We start from the raw sequence: 13,461 nt of genomic DNA on the forward strand, positions 1-13,461 counted from the left end.
GGACTGTTACCGGTGATGGGACTGTTACTGGTGTTGCGACTATTCCTGGTTTTAGGACTGTTACCGGTGCTGGGACTGTCACCGGGAGTCGGACTGTTACTGGTGCTGGGACTGTTACCGGTGCTGGGAATGTTACCGGTGCTGGGACTGTTAACAGTGTTGGGACTATTCCCAGTGTTGGGACTATTACCGATGTTGGGAATTTTACTGGTGTTAGGAATGACACCGGTGTTGGGACTGTTACCGGTGGTGCGTCTATTACCAGTGCTGGGACTGTTACCAGTGTTGGGACTGTTTCCGTTGATGGGACTGTTACCAGTGATGGGACTGTTACCGGTGTTGGGACTGTTACTGGTGTTGGGACTGTTACTGGTGATGGGACTGTTACCGGAGTTGAGTCTGTTACCGGTGCTGGACTGTTACTGGTGCTGGGACTGTTACCGGTGTTGGGACTGCTACTGGTGTTGGGACTGTTACTGGTGCTGGGAGTGTTACCGGTGCTGGGAATGTTACCGGTGCTGGGAGTGTTACCGGTGCTGGGACTGTTACCAGTGTTGGGACTATTACTGGTGTTGGGACTGTTACCGGTGTTGGGACTGTTACCGGTGTTGGGACTGTTACCGGTGGTGCGTCTATTACCAGTGCTGGGACTGTTACCGGTGTTGGGACTGTTTCCGTTGATGGTACTGTTACCGGTGATGGGACTGTTACTGGAGTTGTGACTGTTACTGATGATGGGACTGTTACCGGTGTTGGGACTGTTACTGGTGTTGGGACTGTTACCGGTGCTGGGTGTGTTACCAGTGCTGGGACTGTTACCGGTGTTGGGACTGTTACCGGTGTTGGGACTGTTACCGGTGTTGGGACTGTTACTGATGATGGGACTGTTACCGGTGTTGAGTCTGTTACCAGTGTTGTTTCTGTTACCGGTGCTGGGACTGCTAGCAGTGTTGGGACTGTTACCAGTGCTGGTTCTGTTACCGGTGCTGGGAGTGTTACCGGTGCTGGGAATGTTACCGGTGCTGGGACTGTTACCAGTGTTGGGACTATTCCCAGTGTTGTGACTATTACCGATGTTGGGAATTTTACTGGTGTTAGGAATGACACCGGTGTTGGGACGATTATCGGTGTTGGGACTGTTACCAGTGCTGGGACTGTTACCGGTGTTAGGACTGACACTGGTGTTGGGACTGTTACCGGTGCTGGGAATGTTACTGGTGTTGGGACTTTTTCCAGTATTCGGACTGTTACCGGTGCTGGGAATGTTACCAGTGTTGGGACTGTTTCCATTGATGGGACTGTTACCGGTGATGGGACTGTTACCGGTGTTGGGACTGTTACCAGTGCAGGGTCTGTTACCGGTGTTGGGACTGTTACCGGTGCTGGGACTGTTACCGGTGCTGGGACTGGTACCGGTGGTGTGTCTATTACCAGTGCTGGGTGCAAAGTCTGTGGGTTGTACAGTTAATAACGACACAGATTTCAGGAATAACAAACAAACAGGTCTTTACTATTCGAAGGTCAGGGCGAATCTGCCCCAGCAATCCTGCCACAACACTTATATACTGGTGTGGTCACTGTCGGTATTACAGTATACAGAAGCCAAACAAGTAGTGCCACACCTAAAGTAGTTCTCTTAAAGGTGAACGGTTACATACAATAGTTTCCTTAAAGGTAGACAGGTACATACACTACAATCCTCCCTTTTTAGCTTATTACTTACAGAGTCCCATTAACATACATATCTTCAACTTCATATAAAACACTTTACAGATATAATCTCGGTGGGAAACAGTTCACAAAGTCAGTCCCTGCGGGAACAGTTCACAGATTCAGTCTCCGATCTTGACTTGGCCCGAACAACATCTCTTTGGTGTAGCTGGTTCACATGGATAGTGTGACTCCTCCATAGCCTTTTCCTTGACGTAACAGCTTGAACTTTCGTCCTGTTGAACCGGCAGTGCCGACTTTTATAACCAACTGGCTGTCTTGATAATTTCCCACTTTTCAACTAATTTAGCTCCTTTCGTAGGTCCCCTCCTGAGCTGGTAGAAGTGATAATATTTTAGATAGTTATTGTCTTCTGCCTCTTCTTTTTCTTTTCTGCCTTTTTGAGACTCTCGGGGCTCCTTTCTCAGCTGCCAGCTGTAGCGCCACCAACTCTCTATGTTCCTTAGACCTTAAGTGTTTCATCCTGATTTCAGCACTTTGGGAGTTTTCCTCACAAACTGGGCAGACCAGATCCTCGTAATATTCAGTGTCACTCAACAGGTCATGGTAATATTCGGGGTCATCCTGAGTTAGGCCAGCGAGAGGGCCTTCTACTTCCTCCTTACCCATCTGGACGTTAGCTGACTGTGGTTCCTTCCCTAGACATCTTTCTTGAAAAGACTTCTTCATGCATTCATCTTCATCCCGCTCTTCCTGGGTTTCCTGCAAATCCTTCACTAATGACCTCATTTGTGATTTCAATACTTCCCCTTCCCTCGGGGATTGATTGATCGGGCTATTCAATCCTTCTACTGGAGCAGCTGTTTCAACATTCTGTTGTTCACATAGACGTGATTCAGCGTACTTTTGGCATCCCAGTAAAGTCTGTTTTGCAACCTCAGCTATTTCCCAAACTTTTGAGAGCTCCGAACTCCTTCCCGTTGAAGATTGAAGCTCGTGTTCAGATTGTTCCCATTGCAGAGTCTTTTCCCTCAGCATATGAAGGAGTTGGCTGACCGTTAACTCTTCCACGGGAACACTGTGGATCAGAGTCTTCTCCATTTCATCCACCTTTTCCTCCAATGCTTCCACCTTCTGTTCCTCTTGTACTTTGGCTTTCAGCGCTCGGAAAAGTTGCGCCCTGATGCTCTCTAGCTCATGTTCAGGGACCATTCTTACAGTCTCTGTGTTTCTTACAGTTTCCTTTTCTTCCACTGAAAGGATTCCCAGTTGAATCTGTTCTTCAAGTTGTTGAACCTCGGACATTGCCGCCTCATATTTGTCTTGGGTTTCCTTCAATATTTTTATGAGTTCTTGGACATCTTGTCTTTCATGTTCTGCCATGTCTTTCACCTCTAATTTCTCATCTATGGATGGAACTTCTACCGATGAGTCTGTCTTGGCCTTGAGCTCATCAAGAATTTCCTGCAGCCTTTGGACTTCTTGCTCATGTTCAACCTTTAGTTGTTCATATGCTTCTACTGAAACTAGCTTTTCGGAGGTTGCCGAGTTAACCCCCTCCAGAATTATAGCCTGGGCCTGTTCATACTGTTCTTTCAACTTCTCACACCCTGCTTGTAAGGAGTCGTAGAGAAGAACTGGAATAACATCCTGGCTTCCTGAAGATTCCTCTTCATTTGCTTCTTTCGCAATTTCCTGTTGGAGATCAGCCAAGGCTGCTATGCTATCTGCCTCTCGAAGTCTCACTGCCATCAAATCTTCTTTATTCTTGCAGTCTATCTCAGCCATTTTCCGATTACTTTCATTTAACTGAGTGAGTAGTCCCTTATTCTGGGCTGAGAGATATTGCACCTTCTCATGTAGACCATAGCACTCCTTCTCTGCTCGACATAGCTGGTTACTGCTGATTTGGTTCTGTGTTTCAAGTTCCAACATCCTTTGCTTAGCTTCTTTCAGTTTCGCCCCTATACGCTCCTCTTGCAACATGGCCACATTATTCACATCAGGTAAAGAAGCGTTTCTCTTTTCCATGTCCAAGATTTTTTTCTGCATATCTTTAAGTGCGCACTGCGATTCAGCTTCTCTTAACCTTGCTTGCACTAGCTCCGTCTCCAATTGCAGAACAAAATCCTCAGTGTAGCGTGGTTTGCCTTTATGCTGTATCTCTAGATCATGCAAATATTCTAACTCCTGAACATCATAAGGGAGATGTGATCGGTAATTGGTCACGATGGCTCTATGGTCGCTCTTTGCTTGAGCTAGCTGCCTCTGCTGTCTTTCCAGGTTCTCCCATTCGGTGTCCCAGAACTTTTCCATTGTTTTCATCTCTTGTACGAGACGGTAACTCAACTGTTCTAATTGTTGTCGTACTTTGAAATAAGTTTGAGTCCGAGTTCGGTGTTCTTCCGTCGTGGATAAGTCCTTAACTTGAACAGGCTCAGAATTCTCTGTCAAACTGGAGTTCTGCTCTGAAGCTTTATTCTTCTCGGTAGCATAAGCCTTTATGCATGTCTTCGTTTTCTCCACCATAGTCGGCAAGTTCATTTTAGCCTTGTCTTCCATATTTGAGTTGGTCTTATCGTCATCCGTTTCAGAATCTGAGCTGATAGCTTGCACCGAGTCCTCACTCATTATGGCTTTTAGATAGTACCATTCCATGTCTATTTTCTTGATCCACTCTCATCCTAGAAGTGGTGGTCCTCCCTCAGATAATATGTACAAGTTCATTCTTGGGTGTTCTTTACCCCTATCTCTCACCTTGACTCTTATCTTCCCCATGGGGTATACCTTATGCCCCGTGTATGTCTGTAATACGAACTTGGTATTCCTTAAGGGTATGTGAGAGAATAGCCGGTGGTAGTCCCTTCGATTGATGACTGATAGAGCTGATCCAGTGTCCAACTCCATTCTTACTTGGACTCCAGCTATTCTTAGCATGACCCAGATAGTTTGTAGATCAGCTTCCCTCCCCACATTGTGAATTCTCAGACTACCCAGCTCCTGGCTGTTTGGGTCTCAGTCTGAATTCTGTTCGTCTGAACTCTTCTCAGCCACCTTGTGTACCTTGCTGTACTTTTCTTGTGGTGGCTTCCTTTGGTTGTTGGTCTTCTTCCCTGACCGGCATACCTTTGCGATGTGACCCAGTTTGCCACATTTCCTACATTCTTGGTTCTTAAACCAGCATTGATTCTGGTCGTGCGTTGTCTTCCCACAATGATAGCATTTTGTTGTATTCAAGGTAATTTGGTCCACCCCGAGTGCCGCCGCCTTCAGCTGCATTTCTGCCGTTCCTTTTGCTGCGGCTTCGTGCGATGCAGCTATAAGAACAGCCCTGTCTAGTGTGAGGTCGTTCTCTTCCAGTAGTCGCTTTTGCGTCCCTTCTTTGGACAATCCACATACGAACTTGTCTCGCAGTGCCTCTGTCAGATTCCCTCCGAACTGACAGCATTTCGCTAGCCTACGCAGTTCGACCAAATATTCCACGTTGCTTTCGTCTTTCCGTTGCGTTCTTGCATAGAATTTGAATCGTTCAGCCAACATCAACGGTGTGGGGTTCAAGTGGTCCTTCAGAGCAGCCACAATCCCTTCGAAAGTCTGATCCGCCGGTTTAGCTGGTGCTAGTAGATGCTTCAAGAGCCCGTATGTCTTTGCGCCCATCGAGTTTAGCAATGTTATCGCTTTGTCGTCTTCCTCTATTTTGTTGGCTTCACAATAGATCTCGATGCGTTCCACGTACGTGGCCCAGCCTTCTATCTCAGAATTAAAATCGTTAATATTCCCTCGCTTGGGCATCTTCCTTTCCTTGGGAGCAGCACAAGTATTTCTTTAAATTCTTATTTATTATTTATTTATTTCTAAGATGGCGGTTTCCCGCTCTTTCCTTCTCTCCCCGCCCCTTCAATGGCGGTCTCCCGCGTCTGTCATCTTCTCCGCCTAATGGCGGCTTCCCGCGTTTCTTCCCTGGTGGGAGGGGTATGCTTTCCCCACAGCGGACAGGTTCAGCCGCTGGGCTGGCTTCTGCACAGCTCCCCTTACTCGGCTCTGTCTTTCTCTCCTGCTCGCACGGCTCTACCGGCGCTGGGTACCCCGGTCACGGAGAACAGTTCAGCCGCTGGACTGGCTCTCGCGCAGTCTCTCTCCCCTTGCTCGGCTCTGTCTCTCTCTCCCCCACGTTCGGCTCTACCGGCGCTGGGTACCCCGTTGGTGGAGAACAGTTCAGCCGCTGGACTGGCTCTCGCGCAGCCTCCTTTGGTCGGCTCTGCCTCTCCCACACGCCCGGCTCCCGTTCGCCTCCCAGCCCTCACGCAGTCTGGTGCTTCCCTCCCCGGCTGCGGCTGAGTTTCTCTCTTCCCGCGCCTGCTCCCGGTCTCAGCGCTTCGTGGCTTCGGTCGCTGCCCGGCTTTTCCCGCCGATCGCGGTCCGGCTATCTCACGACGCCGTTGGACCCGCCTTCCTGACCAGCTCTGCTCCCCCTCGACCGTGGTCGAGTGCACAGCCCTTATCCTCCGGATTTCGTTACACTTTTCCCTACTCACAGTCTCCGCGGCCGCCTTGTTTCCTGCTGATCGGCTCACTCCGCACCGTGGTAGAAGGGTAGTCAGTGCCTGTTGCTGATGGAAGCTTTTGTTGCTAAAGTCTTCCTCCTTTCTATTGCTGCAGCCTCGTGTTTTCTTCCAGCATAACGACGAGGGCGGTTGCCTCTCTTCGACGCTCTTTAGTTGCTTTGGTAGTCTTGCCGCAGGGTACGATCGGACTCGTCGCCACTGTAAAGTCTGTGGGTTGTACTGTTAATAACGACACAGACTTCAGGAGTAACAAACAAACGGGTCTTTACTATTCGAAGGTCAGGGAGAATCTGCCCCAGCAATCCTGCCACAACACTTATATACTGGTGTGGTCACTGTCGGTATTACAGTATACAGAAGCCAAACAAGTAGTGCCACACCTAAAGTAGTTCTCTTAAAGGTGAACGGTTACATACAATAGTTTCCTTAAAGGTAGACAGGTACATACACTACACTGGGACTGTTACCAGTGTTGGGACTGTTTCCATTGATGGGACTGTTACCGGTGATGGGACTGTTACCGGTGTTGGGACTGTTACTGGTATTGGGACTGTTACTGATGATGGGACTGTTACCGGTGTTGGGACTGTTACTGTGCTCGGACTGTTACTGGTGTTGGGATTGTTACTGCTACTGGGACTGTTACCAGTGTTGGGTCTGTTACCGGTGCTGGTTCTGTTACCAGTGTTGGGACTGTTACCAGTGCTGGGACTGTTACCGGCAGTGCATCTATTACCAGTGCTGGGACTGTTACCAGTGTTGGGTCTGTTTCCATTGATGGGACTGTTACTGGTGATGGGACTGTTACCGGAGTTGTGACTGTTACTGATGATGGGACCGTTACCGGTGTTGAGTATGTTACTGGTGCTGGGACTGTTACCGGTGTTGGGACTGTTACTGGTGTTGGGACTGTTACTGGTGCTGGGAATGTTACCAGTGTTGGGACTATTACCAGTTTTGGGACTATTACCGATGTTGGGACTGTTACTGGTGTTGGGACTGTTACCGGAGTTGGGACTGTTACTGGTGTTGGGATTGTTACTGGTGTTGGGACTGTTACCGGTGTTGGGATTGTTACTGGTGTTGGGACTGTTACTGGTGATGGGACTGTTACCGGAGTTGGGACTGTTACTGGTGTTGGGATTGTTACTGGTGTTGGGACTGTTACCGGTGTTGGGATTGTTACTGGTGATGGGACTGTTACCGGAGTTGTGACTGTTACTGGTGATGGGACTGTTACCGGAGTTGTGACTGTTACTGCTGATGGGACTGTTACCGGTGTTGGGACTGTTACCAGTTTTGGGACTGTTACTGATGATGGGACTGTTACCGGTGTTGAGTCTGTAACCGGTGCTGGGACTGTTACCGGTGTTGGGACTGTTACCGGTGCTGGTTCTGTTACCGGTGCTGGTTCTGTTACCGGTGCTGGGAGTGTTACCAGTGCTGGGACTGTTACCGGTGCTGGGACTGTTACCAGTGTTGGGACTTGTGGTAAACCACTGTTATGCCTGTCTGTATGTGTATGTGTATTCCACCAGGTACAGGTCTGGACATGCCTCGGCTGACTCCTCCCACTATTCCAGGTATATAAGTGACTACCTCCCAGTCCCTTAGCATTCTGGATGGGTCGACCACTCGAGACTAGACCTTCATTCTTTAGTTATTAAAAGCTTGGTTGTTACTCGCTTAACCTCAGTCTTTTGAGTAATTGATAGCGCATCAATTTTATTAACTAAATTTTTTATAATGGAGGTGATCCTCACACCAGCATGCCTGGACCTGGACTGTTGGGAAGCGGACGCTTCCACCAAGTTTGCTCACTGGCTCATGTGTTTCGAGACATTCCTGACTGCCTCCACTGTGGTCGTAACGGATGCGAACAAACTGTCTGTCCTGATCTCCAAGGTGAACCACCGAGTGTTATCAGCCATCCGGGATGTGACCTCATACACAGCCGCCCTCCAGCTCCTCAAGACCCAGTACACGCGCCCTGTGAATGAAGTTTACGCCAGGCACCTCCTGGGGAGTCGCAAGCAACAACCTGGGGAATCGACTGAGGAATACCTCCAAGCACTGTCCGTGCTTGGCCGGGCCTGTGGGTGTAAGGCGGTAACGTCCACTAAGTACATGGAGGAACTGATCCGGGATGCCTTCGTAGCGGGCCACAGGTCCAACTACACCCGACAGCGACTGCTGGAGCAGAGTGACCTCACCCTCGACAAAGCCTCCGAAATCGCACTAACACTGGACGCAGCCTACCGGGGCATGGATGCCTACTCCTCTGCACCATGGACGCCGCGGGGAACGACAACCTGGGACACGGTAGGACAGCCCCATAGCACTGTGCCACCCCAGCCACAGCCCAACAATGGCCCAACCACCGCAGCAGTGTCCCAAAGCCAGACAGTAGTATCCCAAGGCCAGAAATGCTACTTCTGTGGCCAGGCCAAACACCCCAGAGCGCGCTGCCCGGCGAAGAATGCGACCTGCTCGGGCTGCGGGAAAAAGGGACACTACGCTAGCGTCTGCAAGGCCAAAGCCACCCCGAACGCCAGCAGCGCAGTGTGTGGGCCGTGCGAGCCGCCATCTTGGGCCCCCAACAGTGCCGCGTGTGGGCCATGCGGGCCGCCATCTTGGGCCTCCCCAGCCATGTGCGAACCACCGCAGCAGCAGCCATCTTGGACGACTCCAGCCACATGGGAATCATGGACGCCGCCATCTTGGACACCAGCCGGGACACAGCAGGCCGCCAACGCCCCCCCATCTGATACTCGCAGCAACACACCGACCCCTACGCTGGCCTCGGTTACGCTGGACCAAACGAGACCGCACCAACTAGCTCGGTCCAAAATGGACGTTAAGGTAAACGGCCATGCAATAAACTGCCTTTTTGACTCCGGGAGCACAGAGAGCTTCATCCACCCCGACACGGTGCGGCGTTGCTCTCTCCCAGTCCTGCCTGCGCACCAGCGGATTTCTATGGCCTCCGAGTCCCAGTCAACGGACATTGGCGGCTACTGCGTGGTGATGCTAGTAGTAGATGGGACTGTGTTCAATAATTTTAAACTCCTGGTCCTGCCCCAACTTTGCGCTGCCGTTCTACTGGGGTTGGATTTCCAGTGCCACCTCAAAAGCGTTACGATGGTGTACGGTGGCCCCCTCCCCCTACTCACAGTCCGCAGCCAGCAGCCTCCAAATTGCCCGCCGCGCACCAGATGCAACCTCTCCACACTCAGAGTCCCACCCCCCCCACTGTTTGCTAACCTCACCCCCGACTGTAAGCCCATCGCCACAAAGAGCAGGCGATACAGTGCCGGGGACAGGGTTTTCATCAAAACCGAAGTGGAGCGGCTCCTGAAGGAGGGGATTATTGAGGGCAGCTCCAGCCCCTGGCGAGCCCAGGTTGTGGTCGTTAAGACTGGCGAGAAACAACGCCTGGTCATCGACTACAGCCAAACAATAAACCGCTACACCCTGCTGGACGCCTACCCACTCCCCCGCATAGCTGACATGGTCAACCAGATCGCGCAGTACCGCGTCTTTTCGACCATTGACCTGAAATCAGCGTACCACCAGCTCCCCATCCGCCCCGAAGACAGCCAGTATACTGCTTTTGAGGCAAACGGCCGCCTCTATCACTTCCTTAGGGTTCCCTTTGGCGTTACCAATGGGGTCTCCGTCTTCCAAAGGGGGATGGACCGGATGGTCGATCAAAACGTGCTGCAGGCCACTTTCCCTTACCTAGACAATGTGACCATCTGCGGCCATGACTTGCAGGACCATGACGGAAACCTCAAGAAATTCCTCGGCACCGCCCAACTCCTGAACCTGACATATAACAAGGAGAAGTGCATATTCCGCACAGACCGCCTCGCCATCCTTGGCTGTGTTGTGGAACACGGGGTCATTGGTCCCGACCCGGACCGGATGCGTCCCCTTATGGAACTCCCACTGCCCCACTGCCTAAAAGCTCTGAAGAGGTGCGTAGGGTTTTTTTCCTACTACGCCCAGTGGGTCCCCTACTATGCAGACAAAGCCCATCCGCTGATCAAATCCACCTCTTTTCCTCTGATGGCAGAGGCCCGCTCGGCCTTCCACCGTATCAAGGAGGACATTGCCAAAGCCACCATGCATGCAGTGGACGAATCCATCCCCTTCCAGGTGGAAAGCGATGCGTCCGACTTTGCTCTGGCCGCCACCCTTAATCAGGCGGGGAGACCTGTGGCATTCTTCTCACGAACCCTCCAGGGCCCGGAGACCAGACACTCCGCGGTCGAGAAGGAGGCCCAGACTATTGTGGAGGCTGTGCGTCATTGGAGGCACTACCTGGCCGGAAAACGATTTACCCTGCTCACTGACCAGCGTTCAGTTGCTTTTATGTTCAACAACAAGCAGAGGGGCAAAATCAAAAATGACAAGATCTTGAGGTGGAGAATCGAACTTTCCACCTACAATTACGAGATCTTGTACCGGCCTGGGAAGCTGAATGAACCCCCAGATGCCCTATCGCGTGGCACCTGCGCCAGCATGCAGATCGATAGGCTGAGGGCCCTCCACAATGACCTCTGCCACCCGGGGGTCACCAGGTTCTTCCACTTCATCAAGGCCCGCAACCTGCCTTACTCCATTGAGGAGGTCAGGACCATGACCAAGAACTGCCAAGTCTGCGCTGAGTGCAAACTGCACTTTTATAGACCAGACAGGGCTCACCTGATAAAAGCCACTCGCCCTTTCGAACGCCTGAGCGTCGATTTTAAAGGGCCTCTCCCCTCCTCCGACCGCAATGTGTACTTCCTCAACATCTTTGACGAGTACTCCCATTTCCCGTTCGCTATCCCCTGCCCGGACATGACCAGTGCCATGGTCATTAAATGTCTGAACAACCTCTTCACCCTGTTCGGTTTCCCCAGCTATATCCATAGCGACCGGGGCTCATCGTTTATGAGCGACGAACTCCACCAGTACCTGCTCGCTAGGGGTTTAGCCACAAGCAGGACCACCAGTTACAACCCCCGGGGGAACGGACAGGTGGAAAGAGAGAATGCAACAGTTTGGAAGGCTGCCCTACTAGCCCTAAAGTCTAGGGGCCTTCCGACCTCCCGCTGGCAGGAGGTGCTCCCCGATGCGCTCCACTCGATTCGGTCACTGCTCTGCACTGCCACCAATGCCACCCCTCACGAGAAAATGTTTGTCTTCCCAAGGAAGTCCACATCGGGGACAGCGTTACCACCATGGCTGACGTCCCCAGGGCCGGTACTACTGAGAAGACACATGAGGACCAATAAAATGGACCCCCTGGTCGAGAGGGTTGACCTCCTCCACGCCAACCCCCAGTACGCTTACATTGCGTACCCGGACGGGCGGGAGGACACAGTCTCCATACGAGACCTCGCACCCTCGGGGACCGCTGTAACCCACTACCCATTACCACCCCCCCACGACACCCTCGGGGACCGCTGTAACCCACTACCCATTACCACCCCCCCACGACCCGATATCCAACTCCAGCAGCCGGCTCGCCTTGGACCGTCACCCACGAGGACTACACTCCAGTGCCCCAGCCTACACGGGACGCGACGCCGGAAGCTCCACCATCCCTGCCGTCGCCACGTCGATCACAGCCGATGTTGGGATTTTACTGGTGTTAGGACTGACACCGGTGTTGGGACTATTACCGGTGCTGGGAACGTTACTGTTGTTGGGATTTTTCCGGTGTTCGGACTGTTACCTGTGTTGGGAAAGATACCGGTGTTGGGACTGTTACCGGTGTTGGGACTATTACCACTCCTGGCACTGTTACTGGTGCTGGGACTGTTACTGTTGCTGGGACTGTTACCGGTGCTGGGACTGTTACCAGCGTTGGGAATGTTTCCAGTGTTGGGACTGTTACTGGTGCTGGGACTGTTACTGTTGCTGGGACTGTTACCGGTGCTGGGACTGTTATCAGTGGTGCGTCTATTACCAGTGCTGGGACTGTTACCAGTGTTGGGACTGTTTCCGTTGATGGGACTGTTACCGGGGATGGGACTGTCACCGGTGTTGGGACTGTGACTGGTGTTGGGACTGTTACTGGTGTTGGGACTGTTACTGGTGATGTGACTGTTACTGGAGTTGTGACTGTTACCGGTGTTGGGACTGTTACTGGTGATGGGACTGTTACCGGTGCTGGGTCTGTTGCCAGTGATGGGATTGTTACTGGTGTTGGGACTGACACAGGTGATGGGACTGTTACTGGTGTTGGGGCTGATACCAGTGTTGGGACTGTTACTGATGATGGGACTGTTACCGGTGTTGAGTCTGTTATCGGTGTTGGGAATGTTACCGGTGTTGGGACTGTTACCAGTGTTGGTTCTGTTACCGGTGCTAGGATTGCTGGCGGTGTTGGGACTGTTACTGGTACTGGGACTGTTACTGGTGTTGGGACTGTTACCAGTGTTGTGTCTGTTAACGGTGCTGGTTCTGTTACTGGTGCTGGGACTTATACCGGTGTTGGGATTGTTACCGGTGCTTGTTCTGTTACCGGTGCTGGGTCTGTTACCGGTGCTGGGACTATTACTGGTGTTGGGACTGTTACCGGTGTTAGGACTGACACCGGTGTTGGGACTATTATCGGGGCTGGGACGGTTACCGGTGTTGGGACTGTTACCAGTGCTATGACTGTTACTGGTGTTCAGACTGATACCGGTGATGCGACTGATACCAGTGTTGGGACAGATACCGGTGTTGGGACTGTTACCGGTGCTGAGGCTGTTACCGGTGTTGGAACTGTTACTGGTGCTGGGACTGTTACCGGTGTTTTGACTTTTACCGCTGATGGGACTGTTACTAGTGTTGGGACTATTACCGGTGCTGGGACTTTTATTGGTGCTGTGGCTCTTACCGGTGTTGGGAATGTTCCCGGTGTTGCGATTGTTACCGGTGCTGGGACTGTTACCAGTGTTAGGATTTTACTGGAGTTGAATCTCTTACCGTTGCTGGGACTGTTACCAGTGTTGGGATTGTTACCAGTATTGGGACAGTTACCAGTGTTGGGCCTGTTACCGGTGTTGGGTCTGTTACTGGTGTTGGGACTGTTACCGGTGTTGGGACTGTTACCAGGGCAGGGTCTGTTACCGGTGTTGGGACTTTACCGGTGCTGGGACTGTTACCGGTGGTGTGTCTATTACCAGTGCTGGGACTGTTACCACTGTTGGGACTGTTTCCGTTGATGGGACTGTTACCGGTG

The sequence above is a fragment of the Somniosus microcephalus genome, chromosome 8 (genome assembly GCF_052327205.1).
Source record: "Somniosus microcephalus isolate GS21.2 chromosome 8, FLI_Smic_1.0, whole genome shotgun sequence".
Classification (NCBI taxonomy): Eukaryota; Metazoa; Chordata; class Chondrichthyes; order Squaliformes; family Somniosidae; genus Somniosus; species Somniosus microcephalus.